The sequence below is a fragment of the Halichoeres trimaculatus genome, unplaced genomic scaffold (genome assembly GCF_033239565.1).
Source record: "Halichoeres trimaculatus isolate MK-OKI-2021-1 unplaced genomic scaffold, fHalTri1.1 fHalTri1_scaffold_23, whole genome shotgun sequence".
Classification (NCBI taxonomy): Eukaryota; Metazoa; Chordata; class Actinopteri; order Labriformes; family Labridae; genus Halichoeres; species Halichoeres trimaculatus.
The window spans coordinates 6,047,773-6,061,580 of NW_027437201.1; the positions used below are offsets into that span (position 1 = coordinate 6,047,773).

Consider the following 13,808-nt stretch of genomic DNA (forward strand, 5'->3'; position numbering starts at 1 on the left):
GTGATACTACAAAGAGCCACATCACACATATAGTCTCACAAAGGTACTTCCTCTCACACACAAACAAATCATTTAAAATGAAAATCAATACGTTTACAATTTTCAAAGCGAGAATTATTTTGTTTGTGTGTGTCTAAACTTGTAGCCGTGTCAAAGAAAAATTTGTGTTTTTACTGCAGAAGAGATAAAGTCTATCTATCTATCTATCTATCTATCTATCTATCTATCTATCTATCTATCTATCTATCTATCTATCTATCTATCTATCTATCTATCTATCTATCTATCTAGATAGATAGATAGATAGATAGATAGATAGATCGAGAGCTATTGGCACATGAGTGACTGAGAGGAGCACATGTAGAGAAAAGAAACTCAAACTTAAGTATCAATCTTATCATCCAAGTATTGGCCAATACTAATCCCAATGTTGGCATCAATATATCTATATTTTAGATGGATTGACACACCACTATTCATGACAATACATATACAATATACATATATTTTTTTAAGGATGGATTGAAGAGCCACACACGGAAAGGCAAAGGGCCATATGTGGCTCACGAGCCACAGGTTGGCCACCCCTGCCATAGTGCATAATGCCCATGGACGGTACATTTGATTTTTGACATCAAAACATAAATGTTCAAGCAAATAACAAGCTCATTTTCCTTTAGAAATTAGATGAAAAGCTGTCCATTAGACAGTTGCACGTGCAACTGTTACCCCAGACCCTCTAAAACTAAGACAAGTTGAATTTACTGATGAAAAAAAAAATCCATAAGCTGACAAAATAATAATTTTAGTAACTGCTATAAGGGCTGTATTGGTCCCACTCTGTAAATCCAATTGCAACAGGAATACCAGAGCACTGGGTAATGGCTAACACTGAATGTCATTTTTACACTAATAAGTAATTACTTGTAAGCTGTTATGATTTTTAAGTTTAATGTGTAAAAAATCACAAAACTCAACCCTGACACCCCTTTCCTCGAGACAGGAACTATGCAGTGCTCCTCCTCCATCCTTATTTGGGTAAGTTGAACACCTTGCACCCTGCTGGGACATGACGTGGTAAACTCCCATCCAGACTTAAGCAGAGAATTGTATTACATTAATCCGCCCAGGATTCCACCCATTGTTACTGATACCTCGAGTGTTTGAGCAGCAGTTAAGCGCTTTTTTCTCATCTCTGTGATTCTTTGCCAACTGTGGCAAAATAGTGGATTTTTTTTTGACACCTGGGCTGCACCTCGAGTTGAGGAATCTCATGCACAGCAGGCTGGGTCTACTGAGCTATTGTTGTGATGTGATATGAGCAATGTAATGACACTTCACAAGTATTGCTATGGGATATGAGAAAGAGTAGCATCCCTAGGTTTACTGGATGTGATGTTGAATAACTGTTTTAAAGAAAGAACTAATGAGAGGTAACTTTCATGACAATAGAGGGAAAAAAACACATGCTGGTGCCAGTGATTTTAAAGTATGTTTCTTCTTTACAGAACACAATAACTATTGTGAATAGTTAATGGAATAATTTAAAGCACTGAATAATTAACGGTGTCCATAGTTCTCATTGTTTGTTTTCAAAACAGATTAACATTCAGATATTGGTATGCCAGCCTCCAGGATTTGCCTTGTAATAATTATCTTATTCCATCTCAAACATTTGATAGTGCGTATTGTTATACTCTTCTATAATTGACTTGCATACACTCTAAAGCCTAGTTCAGTATACACTATTTGCCTGGCTACAGCTAGTACCGCCACTGGGATATCCGCTTGGTGACCTTCAGGACACAGGGACAGAATTAAAACACTGACAGACAGCAGACAAGCTTACTGTGCCATGTCAGGTGGCATGATGGAATTCCAAGTATCAGGAGTACTTTGATTTAATTCAACCAAGATAACCTTGGGTGAAGCGTCTACGCAATCAACAATTAGTCAAAGCCATTTTAACTTGCTAATGTAGGAAAAGTACATGTGTTACTTATAACATTGACAATAGCTCTGTCCTGGTTAAGTGTCCCAGTAAGTAGTGACAGTGAGATAATTAGTCTGCTTGAAAAGTACTAGAACCCACTAACTGGAGCTGCTAAATTGGACTCAGCCATCTTTGATTCTAGGACAAAGCCTTTTTTGCCGATGGTAATTGGCAAGTTTCATTTTGCCAAATTATGGATTCAAATGATGTATTTTATCATCTAAAAATAAAACCTTGACCAAAAATGAATTTGAGATTCAAATAATTCGTCCTACATTTACTATAATTTGATTTAAAGACACTCATTCAAAGTATGACTTGAACTGTATTTGACCTCTTAATGAGAAGTGGGTATGCTAACCATTTTTAATCAATTTTGATAATTTTCATTACTTGAATAGTCAATTAAACCTAATTTTGAAGTAACCTTTTAGTTTAACATAGCTGGATTTTTACAGAATGCTGTGTCATTTATCCAGAGAATTATAGCACGCTGCTCTTACACAGTAACATCTTGCTTCCTGCATAGTTGTGTGAGGTTAAGTAGTGAGATGCTTTGCAAGACACCACTCAAGGTCTCATTGATTTTCTTACATGGTTGATTCTATAATGACCTTTTATAACATCAGCAGAATCTCCAAAAGCCTTGTTGCCACTTGTCAAGTAAACACTGCATAAAATCTCACATATTTTAGAACCTATGCTTGACCAATTGGATGAGTTCACACTAAAAACAAACAACTTGATTGTGACTTGTAAAATGGCCTACCTTATTTCATCCGGTCTCTGAAGAAATTCTTCTTAAGTTCCTTCAGACCTAATCCTTCTTCCTCTTATGCATCCTCTGCTGCCGTTCCACCCATTCTTCCCCAGCCCATGTGCTGTCTGTCATGGCAGCCTGTCACCGATACCTCATCTCCTCATGACACTTCATTGGTCTCCACAGAAAGAACACATCAGCTCCATAACATAATTTGTTCTCCTCTCGGCTCTACTGACGTGTTCTTTCTGTGTTTTCCTTTATTTTCTACTATTTTTAGACTGGGGAACATAAGAACATAATTGGATTTGCAGGGCAAGCTAATAGCAGATGGGGCAGCAAAGGACCAATCCATTGTAGGCGGTACTGTTAATCTGATGTTTCTGCGACAAGTGACACATTAATTGCCCCACTTTCAAGTACGGTATATAGATTAACACACAATTGGTTGGCCAGTCTCCCAGGCTCGATGACTAAGCAGGTTTCATGGAACATGCTGTTGACACTTGTATACGATCATTTGCCAATTGTGGTCACTTGTGACAATTTTTGCAATGTGAAAGTGTTTTCTTTTCTCTTTGCTAAGAAACACACTCCCTACATTCTTAGCCAATCCTACAGGAGAGGCCTGTCATTAATTATGATCGTCTCTGTATTGTAATTTTCATAATAACCTGGGAAAAGTATTTCAAAGGCATCGCATAGGATCCTGTCTCACTAGCATACACTCTGAAACAGACCCCTATGTAACAAGTAAAAATTGATAAAGTGAAAATGTGTTTGATGAAGCACTTTTTCCTACCTACTTGCTATTAATTGCACCAGAGGTCTGTTTTTGTGGGTGCACCTGGGTAGCTGAGTTATGAAACAGTTACTTTAGAAAAAGCAAAATTACTTCAGAAACTATTTTTGATAATTATATGACATTGATAAAATTTGTGCAGCTGCCACATCTCTGTCAGACAACTAACAAACTAATTTCAACACTAACAAAGAAGATTTTAATATATTTGATTTCAGCAAATAATAATTAACTTACTATGAGACTTGTATGTGGTCATTTCGTGTGCACACTATGTATTTTGGAAAACATGTCTACAAATATGTATAACTAGCAATACTACCTCTGCTACATTCAGTTCCTGTTTTATTATAAAACGTTGCGAAATCGTCATTTCCGCTTCCCTGGAGTGGCTGCCGGGACGCGCAGGCGGTCTTGAACGTCCCCCTGGTCCTCATTGTGCAGCCGAGGAAACATCGCAAGGTTTCGACGACGTTAGTATGAAATGGCAGAAACTGCTTGTGTCACGGAAGCACAAATAGTAGGTTGCGTAGAGGCTCCACATGCATTTTGCGATGGTTCTGGCCTGCTAGTGTGAGGGAAACGAGAGTGTACCCGGAGGAAAAAAGGATTAAAGAGCTGTTTTCTCTCCCAAACCGTCCGGGTTGTGTCTCCAGGAGGCAGCAAACGGCGTCTACGGGTCGACAGTGTTGGAGTTAACCGAGGAAGGGTGAGCTCGACGTATGGATTTTCCTTTTCTTCCTGCAAGACATGTTTGACGTGCTACTGTTAACCATTGGGGGTGGTGGTTGTCATATTCAGGTCACATACGTTACTGTAAATAGGTGTTACTATAACACGAATGATACTAACCAGCAGGCAGGACAGGTCTGGCCTAACTGGTAAGAGGCAACCAGACGCCGTGGCTACACTGGGAAGCACAGTACTGTAACCTCTCCATGTAATGCTACACACATATTAGCACTGCTTACGGTGTAAACTTGTGAAGAGGGTGGTGCCACAACTAGTTTAAGACTCGAACGGAATGCTTTGACCTCAAGCTATAGCTACCTAACGGCGTTAACATCTGCAATGTAAACAGAAAGCTCATATTGACGCCATTGAATACACCCCATTTTAAGCTAACACTAGTTTGCTAATGTTTACGGCTACAAACTCGTTCCTGGCAGTTTAAAACGTGCAGACTCAACTCCTGCCCTGTTAACCCAGCACAGGTGGGTTTACACTGATTTCTTAACTGTTGCACTATATCTGAAAACTAACAACAAGACTAAGCATGATGGGAATTAGTATGTGGCTGTATGTAAAGCTGCAGTGTGATTGCTTTCGTCGTCTGTACGTTATTGATGTAAAGGAATTTCCATTACATACGGTGGCAAATGTAATCATTAATAATTGTCGGGTGCATAATTTTGCAGAATAATTACTCTGTGTTAAACGTAACTGTGTTGTGAATACATATTGGCTTCTTTGAGCCAAATGACTCAAGAATGCTTGTCAGGCAAGTAGGTTCAATCACCATGTTTGACGTCTATCAAATTGTCCGTGTAGTAATAATCTCATGGAGGACATCCAAGGTGTTGATAATGCCAAATCTGGGTGATGGTGCTGACACACTGCAATGCATATTGGTAGCAAGCCTCTCCTCTGCATTTGCCAAGAGAACAGCAGTGGTCACACACAAGGACCAAGAAATCTGATTCCTGCACCAAAAGTGAAAGGTTGTCTGCAGAGGTGCTAGTGTGACTTTTTTGGCTTTCTTGGGGTAAGGGCAGATGAAAACTCCAGCTGACCATATGCACCCTACAGATACACTTCAGAAGGGCTACAAAGGAGACAAATTTTAGGTTATAACTTTAATCAGTGCCTTATGAGAAGAATCAGATTAACCAAGACTTTGATATCATTGGTAAACATATTACCTTAGAAGGGCTCATGAACTTGTTAAACTAGCCATGTGCATAAAGTAGCATGTGCTGGCTCTCCTGCTCTTATCCTGCCAGGATAACATGTGACCCAAATTGGTCAGTGGTTTGTTAAATCCTGTGTTTTATATGTGGGTGAAGACATATCTTTGAGAAAAGTCACCATTCTTTCCTTTGTCTTTACACACCTTTAACGGGCAAAGCTATAAACAAGCAAAATTAGGAAAAATTGTGTTTTGATTGTCCTTTTTTTCATATGAGGTCACATCCATATGTGTATCATGGCTCATATGCTACCAGTATCCTCCTAAGCTTTAAAGTTGCAACCAGAAGACTGCATAATATGAACCGTCAGCAAACTTATCTTGACTTTTTCCACACACAAAGAAAAGAACAGAAATTCAAAATTACTGCACATGTAAGGCGATTCTTTAAGAGGAGATCATGAGGGGTTATAAATATTATTTTTTAGCTTGAAAAAGGTGTTTCCTTTGAAAAACTTACTGTGAGCATAACCCCACACCTCTTACAGGGCTTTGTTAGGTTTTCCAACATGATGTCCTCCAACAAAAACCTGGCTTCAGAAACCCATGGGTAGCACCACATGAAGCTATATCCTTCTGCTGTACAGTCTATGCTTTGATGTGTTCATTTTTTTAAAAGGGACATATCATGCTGATTCCTGATTTAATACTTACATATAATATAATAAATTTGAAAACAAGGCCTTACACCCCCTGAATTTTCAAAAAATGAGATATTGTATTTTTTCTGATATCCTACAACGAGATTTGATGCCTCTGAAAATAGGTCATTGCCATTTGGCCGCAAGATTTCAACCGTCGTGACGACATGAGGATCCTTTCTTTTTATTGGAGTAATCTGATAAAGCAGCTCCTCCTCTGTGATGTCAGTTAGTCACACAACCGCCACCGAGGGATACACCCACCAAGAGCCGACTGACTGAGTGCTGGATGCAGGGACTCTGCTCTGCTGAGCAGCTCGGCTTCACATGGTGAATTAGCAGTTAAAACACTGTAGTTTTAGCAGATATCATAATACTTGTGAGACTGTGATATTTGCATGCTTGTTCTGACATGCACTGTGAACCTGGACCACAGTAATGCTGCGGTAATAACATAGTGAGGAACTGACGGAAGAGGCGATCTTTAGACTACACTTTCAGCATGATGGATAAAACAGACAGAGAAAAGTGAAGGAGCAGGATGGAGCCCTGTTATAGAAGTAGTTTGTTGGTGAAGTCTGCCTATATTTCCACGTATAAACTATACATGTTACAGTACCGGTTTGACTCACCACACTGAAGCGTCCTGAGATGATCTGTGTCCAGGTGGATTTTCTTCCTCCTGAGCTGCAGAACCGTCCGGGTCTGACTCGGGGTCCAATACAAAAGGACGTCTCCTACACTCTGCCATTTTATTAGTGCTATCAATGCCTTACGGTGAAGTTTTGGCAAACAGCAAACTCGCTCGGTCTGCTCCATCCAATGTGGTGATTTTGTAAATACTGCCATGCTGCAAAAACCGACCCCTGGCTCTACCCCCTCCGCCCCTCTGATAGAACTGACCAATTAGAGCACAAAGGGCTGTGACATTGCAAGGTTACTGGAGGTCATTCTCCAAACGGAGCGTTTCAACGAGATCTCCAGAATGGCCTAAAATGATGATACTGAGAACGCTATTGTGGGGCAATGAAGGAACTAAATGACTTGTAATGACTTGAGGGCAGAAATGCTTTACAGGCATCCTAGTCTGGCAAAGTGAAAAGGAGAAACAAGCATGATATGTCCCCTTTAAGGTGCATATTATTGCTTAATACTAGTCAGTCTATTGTAAAATAAGCAGCACTGACTCAATGAGTTGATTGTGAGTGTCTTTGTTAATAGCAGAATACAGGCGATAGTTTTTCACTTAATTAGCAGCTCAAAATATTTCAGACTGGATGGCCTCTTTAATAACAAGAATTTTTGGCTCAGTTTAAAGGAAATTTGAGTCAATCAGAAAAATTCCCCCTGTAGACAATAAGAAGAGAAATGTGGTTCAGCGCCTTCATTTGTGGCCAGACTTGGCACAAAGTCTGCCCTCATGGCTGTTGTCAGCAGCCATTACTGCTAAATGAAAGCAGTTCAAAGATAAAACCCAACTCTGCCAGATTGCTGGAGGACTCAATCTGGGCAGCAGAGATAACTCAAACCTCTTTCCAGAGAATCCGGATGGTAAAGCCTCCATGCTGGGTGTGCACAGAAGCAGACCTGTGAGGTCCAATAAGAAACAGGTTGATTTCCTATAGACACAGTGTGATAGTGTGTGTGAGGGAGAGCTGATGTGAATCTGGACAGGAGGAATACGTGTTCACCTGACACTAAGTGACACAGTGACATGTCCTCAGAAAAAAATAACTTTCCCTTTCCTTGATTTTAAATGTCTGGCAGCATTTTTGTCAGCTGTGGAAAATCTGCACTGAACTGTATCATTTGATTCTTGAGATGCACACGTTACTGCAGGCTTATCACCAGCACTGACTGACCTTTGATCCCTGAAAGTAAAGTCATAGCTGTAGTTTGTTGAACCTACTTGAGTATAAATCTAACTTCATTCTTCATTCTTCTGGAGAAGCCAATCTTTTGGTGATCTGGATGTGTGCTTTGGGTCCCTGTCATGCCTAAAGATGAGGTTGTTCATCTCCAGTTTCCTTTCAGAAGCCTGAAGGTTTGTGCCACTGCTAACTGGTATTTTGAATTGCTCATAAGTCCCTCCACCTCCCTGTTTCAGCTGAAGAAAATCAGCCCCAAAGCATGATGCCACCGCCATGCTTTACTGTGGGTTGGGCATTTTTTTGGTGATGTTCAGTGTTGTTTTTGTGGTAAACAGACCTTTTGTAATAATGGCCAAAAAAGTTGAACTTGATTTTATCAGACCATAACACATATCCCCACATGCTTTTGGGAGATTGTTTTTGCAAAATTTAAACCTGGCTTTTAGCCATGTGCTGGACAATATGGACCAGAATTTCCATCCTGATAAACTTTTGCTGAATGGCAATATTCACGATACATTTGTAATTTTATTTTGTAAAGTAAAATTTCTTATTTATTTGGAACTTTTCTAACAGACTTTTTTTGTTGTTGTTGTTGATACTAATTTCATACTGTTCCAGTGTCAATTTTCTGCTGCACTTTTCATGCAAAGGCAACAAATACCTCTGATCAATGGTTGTTAGCTGTGTTTAAAGACTTCCTGTTTCACAGTTGCAGTAGATGACATGTCTTCAGTGGTAACGTAGACCACTGTGTTGGTACTAATGACCCATTCTCTTTTTGCAGTTTTACACACTTCTCTTGTTGCACTTTGTTCTAAATGGAAGAAGATGTTTGTTGTGTTGAGACTTTTTTTGTTACAACCTTTTTGGCACTGTCTTGGAAATTCATTGTTCTCATTCTCTTCTGAAACTTTAAAGGGGACATATCACGCTTGTTTCTCCTTTTCACGATGCCAGACTAGGATGCCTGTAAAGCATTTCTGCCCTCAGTACAAGTCATTTAGTTCCTTCATTGCCCCACAATAGCGTTCTCAATATCCTCATTTTAGGCCATTCTGAAGATCTCGTTGAAACGCTCCGTTTGGAGAATGACCTCCAGTAACCTTGCAATGTCACAGCCCTTTGTGCTCTAATTGGTCAGTTCTATCAGAGGGGCGGAGAGGGTAGAGCCAGGATGTGTGACATGACATCATGTCACACATCGTGCTTCAGCCTTACACCAGCGTACACACATTTTACAGTGTCATTAAAAAACCCTACCTGTAGCTGGTTGAATTAGATGAGCACTTCTCTCTTGGATGTGGCCTATATTTGATTTTTTTTCTGAAAAGCATGACAGATGTAGCTAACATGTTATTTCTGGTCCCTTTGAAGCCAGGTAGAGCTTGCCAGTAAAGTTGACATTTTCTCTGCTGTGAGGATCAGTGTAAAGTTTGATGAGGCTTCCTGCAAGAAACCTGGGCTGCATGATGGAAGCCTGTGATGTGCACTCTGAGTGTACAGTTTTTTGAGTCATGTCAAAAAAGTAGGAGTTTTACAGGTTTTTATGCAAGTGGGAGCAGGTAGTTAACTTCATATCAGGAAAGGTTTTGGTCAATCAGAGGGAGCCGGTTGAGGTTAATGGTTAGGTGAAGTCAGGTTTGGTCGACTGGACCAAAAGACTCCTGTGACATAATCTTTCTGTTTCAAGTGCCGATTTATTTGTGTTTTTGCATCTCCAAAATATATTCTCAAGCTCTTAAAGCTATGGTCTACGATTAGGAAGCTTTATAATTATTCATAACACACTACACAATATAAAAAGCCCAAAGAACAAAAAAAAATCCATTCAGTACATCAGCTGCAAATAAGCATAATAATTGACCAATCCGAGCCGCTGTTCCCCTCATTTTGGGTTTGTGCGTGAGTCCATCCAATCCCCTGTCTCCCCTGCTCCGCACCGTCCAGCCTCGTCCTTCCCCACTACCCCTCTCACATCAGCTAGCTGCTCGGCTACTGGAGCGTCATGGAGCTGGATAAGACTGAAACCAGGAAGCTGTTACTGGTACCCTCCACAGGGAAGGGAAGAAGGCAGGCTGTGTTTTTCAAATTTGGTTTCAGATTGTAGACCATAGCTTTAAAGGTATGGTCTGCAGGAATTTCCATTACTTGTTTGTAAACATAAATTCAAACTGGGCTCCTCCTCCTTGGCTCAGTGCCAGCGGCAGCGCACACCCAAAGCGTCCGAATGGGACAATGTGAACACATGCGCTCGCGAGGCATCGCATCTCTACAAGGGAGAGATTGCAGAGCTGGGCACCTTACTTGGCATGTTAGCACAAGCTAATTTTGGGTATCTGTGTACACACACCAGGTAAGCAGAAAGCTAGCTCGTGCTTTGTTCCTGAAAGAGAGTGAAAGTCAAACCAAGCCTTAGTCTGGTTTAACAAAAAAGCTTTATCTGTTTGGCGTTTCGTTTCACTTTGGTTGCGTTTTTCTTTCTCCGTGCTACTTCTACTGTCATAGCTCTCAAGATAGCTTCTTCCCCATTGCTAATTAACATGCGAAGTCATTTGCGCACTTGCTGCACTGTGATTGGCTGGGGTAACCATGCCCAGTCTCCGCCCAGAAACATCCCAGTACAACCCAAACATCAACACACAGGCTGGGGAGAGGGTTTCAGGCAGACACAGACACTGACACAGACACACATGTTTAGAGCCTCTGAAGTTACCATTGCGCAGGATTATTCCTGTACAAGTTGACATGTTATTATTTAGGGAAATCCTGCAGACTCTTCCTCCAAACTTCAGCCAGACATTTAGCAGTCTGACTTTCGCTGCGAGATAAAATAACTGAGTTTATCTCCTGTTTTGTAAAGCTTCTTCTCATGCCTGTGCTTCTGCACTGCCTCTGGAGCTCATGCACACAAGAGACAAATATGAGCAGAAGCAGAAGGATGAAACGTAGCTGTAGGAAAGGAAGAGGCAGGAGGTGAAACAAGCAGAGTTCAAGGAAAGATCTCTTTTTTGGTGTCTTGTTTTGATTTCAGATTTGGCTTCGACTGTGTATGTGAAACTCTGGCTTCCCAGCAGTGAGTGTATCTCATCGCAGAGCGAGTGCTTGATGTGCTTATTGATTTTTGAATAAGATTTTAATTGCTTTGGCCCCTTTAGAGTTGCTGTGTTTTGGTCTGAATGCAGCCAGACCTGGCTGAGAAGAGAAGAAAGAAGTATAGCTTCATTCTCAAGAGCAGGACGGCGAGTACAGCGGAGGAGCAAGCAAAGAGAAGGAAAGGCTGATGGTTACTGAAAGGAAGGGGTCGGGTTGCCTGTTGTGTTAGAATTCCAGGGGTCAGATCATCGTTGAAGCAACGCACAGCTATCATGACAGAAGCTGACCTTCTCAGTACAATGTTCCAAATTCCACTAATGATTCGTTGTCTTCAAAGCCAGCATGTAACCAGGCCTCTTCAGTGTCTCTTGCTGCTTGCATCATTGCTTTATCACCCGGACCTTTGGGTTTATACAGTACTCATTATAGTCGATAAATTTCTCTTGAGGATTAAAGCGTGACTGGTTTGACTTGCACATACCAATGTGTTTTTTTTCTCTTATTGTGTTAAAGAGGGAGTAAATCTGCACTTCACTGATTCCAAAGAATAAAAAATAAGTTATGATTAGGCCTGTCATGATAACAAATTTTGCTAGACAATAATTTTCCAAAATGTTATTGCCGATAAACAATATTATTGTCACTATTATTGTAATTTTTAATTTTTAATTTTTTCATTGATGTAATTATGATAAATGGGATAATAAAGTGAGTACACCATGTCAAAAGCAAGAAACTTTAATTTCTTAAGAGTATTTAACTGTAATTAAAAGGTCAGGATCTTTTAAACAAAATAAATTAAACAAAAAAATATAATAAATTTAACAAACCAGAAAGAGAAAAAAAAAAGAAAATGAAATGGACTCTCTTTTAGAAAAAAATACATGTCTATGAAAATAATTGATACTAATCAAAAACGAACCCCCCCCCCCCCCAAAAAAAAAAAAAAAAAAAAAACAGGATAAAAACTATAGCCTAAATAAAAGGGAGTTTATACAGTTCCTGAATTGTTTATAACATGTACTTTTTCCCAGTCAATCCGTACTGTCTGTCAAACATTTTTAACATTTCTGGCTTTCAACCGTATTGAAGGGCTGCATTTCTTTGGCAATGTAGCTGTCTTTGAGCGCCCACCATTTGGCGCTTTTATTTCTATTTACTTTGCCGACCAAAAGCCTCAGTAAGAGCGGATTGTCAAAGAACAAGGCTCCGCTGCACCTCCCTTTCTTCTTCTTCGCCGCCACTATTTTCAAACAAATGCGACATATTAGGTCGTTGGTGTTCATGAGCTCACACTTTGTTCATTCTGATAAAAAACAAAATATTCCCACACTGGGACTGTGACAGGCGGCTTAAGAACTGTATCTTTCGTGCCATCACTCATATTAGCGTGTATTTCCTCCTTACCCCTCAGGACGCTCGTTTCAGCTCTCTCCGCGTGTACGCACAAGCAGCCCCATCTTCACCCCAAAGATCGCATTTTTGACAGAAGCTCACTGCGCTATAAATCCGCTAAATCCACAATAGAACCTATGCACCTTGATGTTAGGAAAGATAGATGTAGTGAGCCATCTTCTCATTCAGCCTCTTTGGTGGAAAGAGAGGAGGAAAACAAACATGCATGCACATGTCAGTTTATCGATGCTGGCAAACTTACCGAGGACGTTTTTATTTATCATTCGGTTAATTGATTTATTGATTATCGTGACAGGCCTAAGTGATCAGGTTCTATAATTTATTTGGCTAAAAATGCTAATCATGTGTTGGAATTTGCAGTTTTTGTGCTGTCCATTGTCAAGTTTGACACTATAATACATGTTTGTGAATATTATTTTCAGTATAATAGTCATTAAAATATGAAAAAGGCCTATAAATCAGCAATGGTTTGCTCCAAAGTCACATGATTTAAATCAGCTGAAGTCCCATCCTTTTTGGTGGGAAACATGAAGAAAGTGTGGCATGTTTTTACTCCTTCTCATCAATATTTCAACAAAATGATTGTCTGTACATGGGGCGCATTAATTGTTTCTAACTGTGTTATCAACATTTTCTGGTGTTCTCACAATAAATGTTTATAAACAAAACTGTGAAGAAAATACACAGAAATATGAGGTGATGGAGGTCAGGTGGTGCCACGTTCAAGGTTTGCAGTTAGCACAAGAGCCAAAAAATTGAGAAAATGTCAACTGTGTTGCCTGTCAACCTTGTTACCTATCGCAAAATTTAATGTTGTAGAGACAGGTTTGTCCTGTCAACTGTGTTACCATGTGTTGTCAACCATGTTACATGTAATTTTTGTGCCATAATTCTTTTACATTTGGGCCAAACTGTGATATAAACAATGAGGGACATTTCTAGGGAGTGTAGTCTGACATAGAAATGTTGAGTAACTCTAAATTCAGTATATTATGAATTTATGTTGAAAAATAGTTACAACTTTTGTCCATAACAGGGTTGACAAAATCATGCTCCAATTTTTTTTTTTTTGTTCCTGAAATATTAAAGAATTCATTAGAGCTTAAACTTGCCAACTAATGAATTAAGTACATTCCAGGTGTATCATTTGCAATCAAATAAAATATGAAACAGAAGAAGCATACTTTTTTTTCACTTTTTTGTATACCTGAAATGTTCCCCTAATTATAGAATCACTCTAATAAAGCATTCTGTTACTTG

The 13,808-nt window shown here is 39.8% G+C and overlaps 1 protein-coding gene across 4 annotated transcripts in view; it reads left to right on the plus strand.

Moving 5' to 3' along the window:
* The first annotated feature begins 3,952 nt into the window (after positions 1-3,952).
* mapk8b (mitogen-activated protein kinase 8b) overlaps positions 3,953-13,808 on the plus strand; it is a 34,619-nt gene continuing 24,763 nt past the window's right edge. For 3 of the 4 annotated variants that reach the window (XM_074662624.1, XM_074662625.1, XM_074662627.1), the window contains exon 1: positions 3,953-4,264. The gene's annotated coding sequence lies outside the window, so the exon portion shown is untranslated. Of the gene's footprint in view, positions 4,276-13,808 lie in introns of all 4 variants that reach the window. The other variant, XM_074662626.1, reaches the window with a different exon arrangement.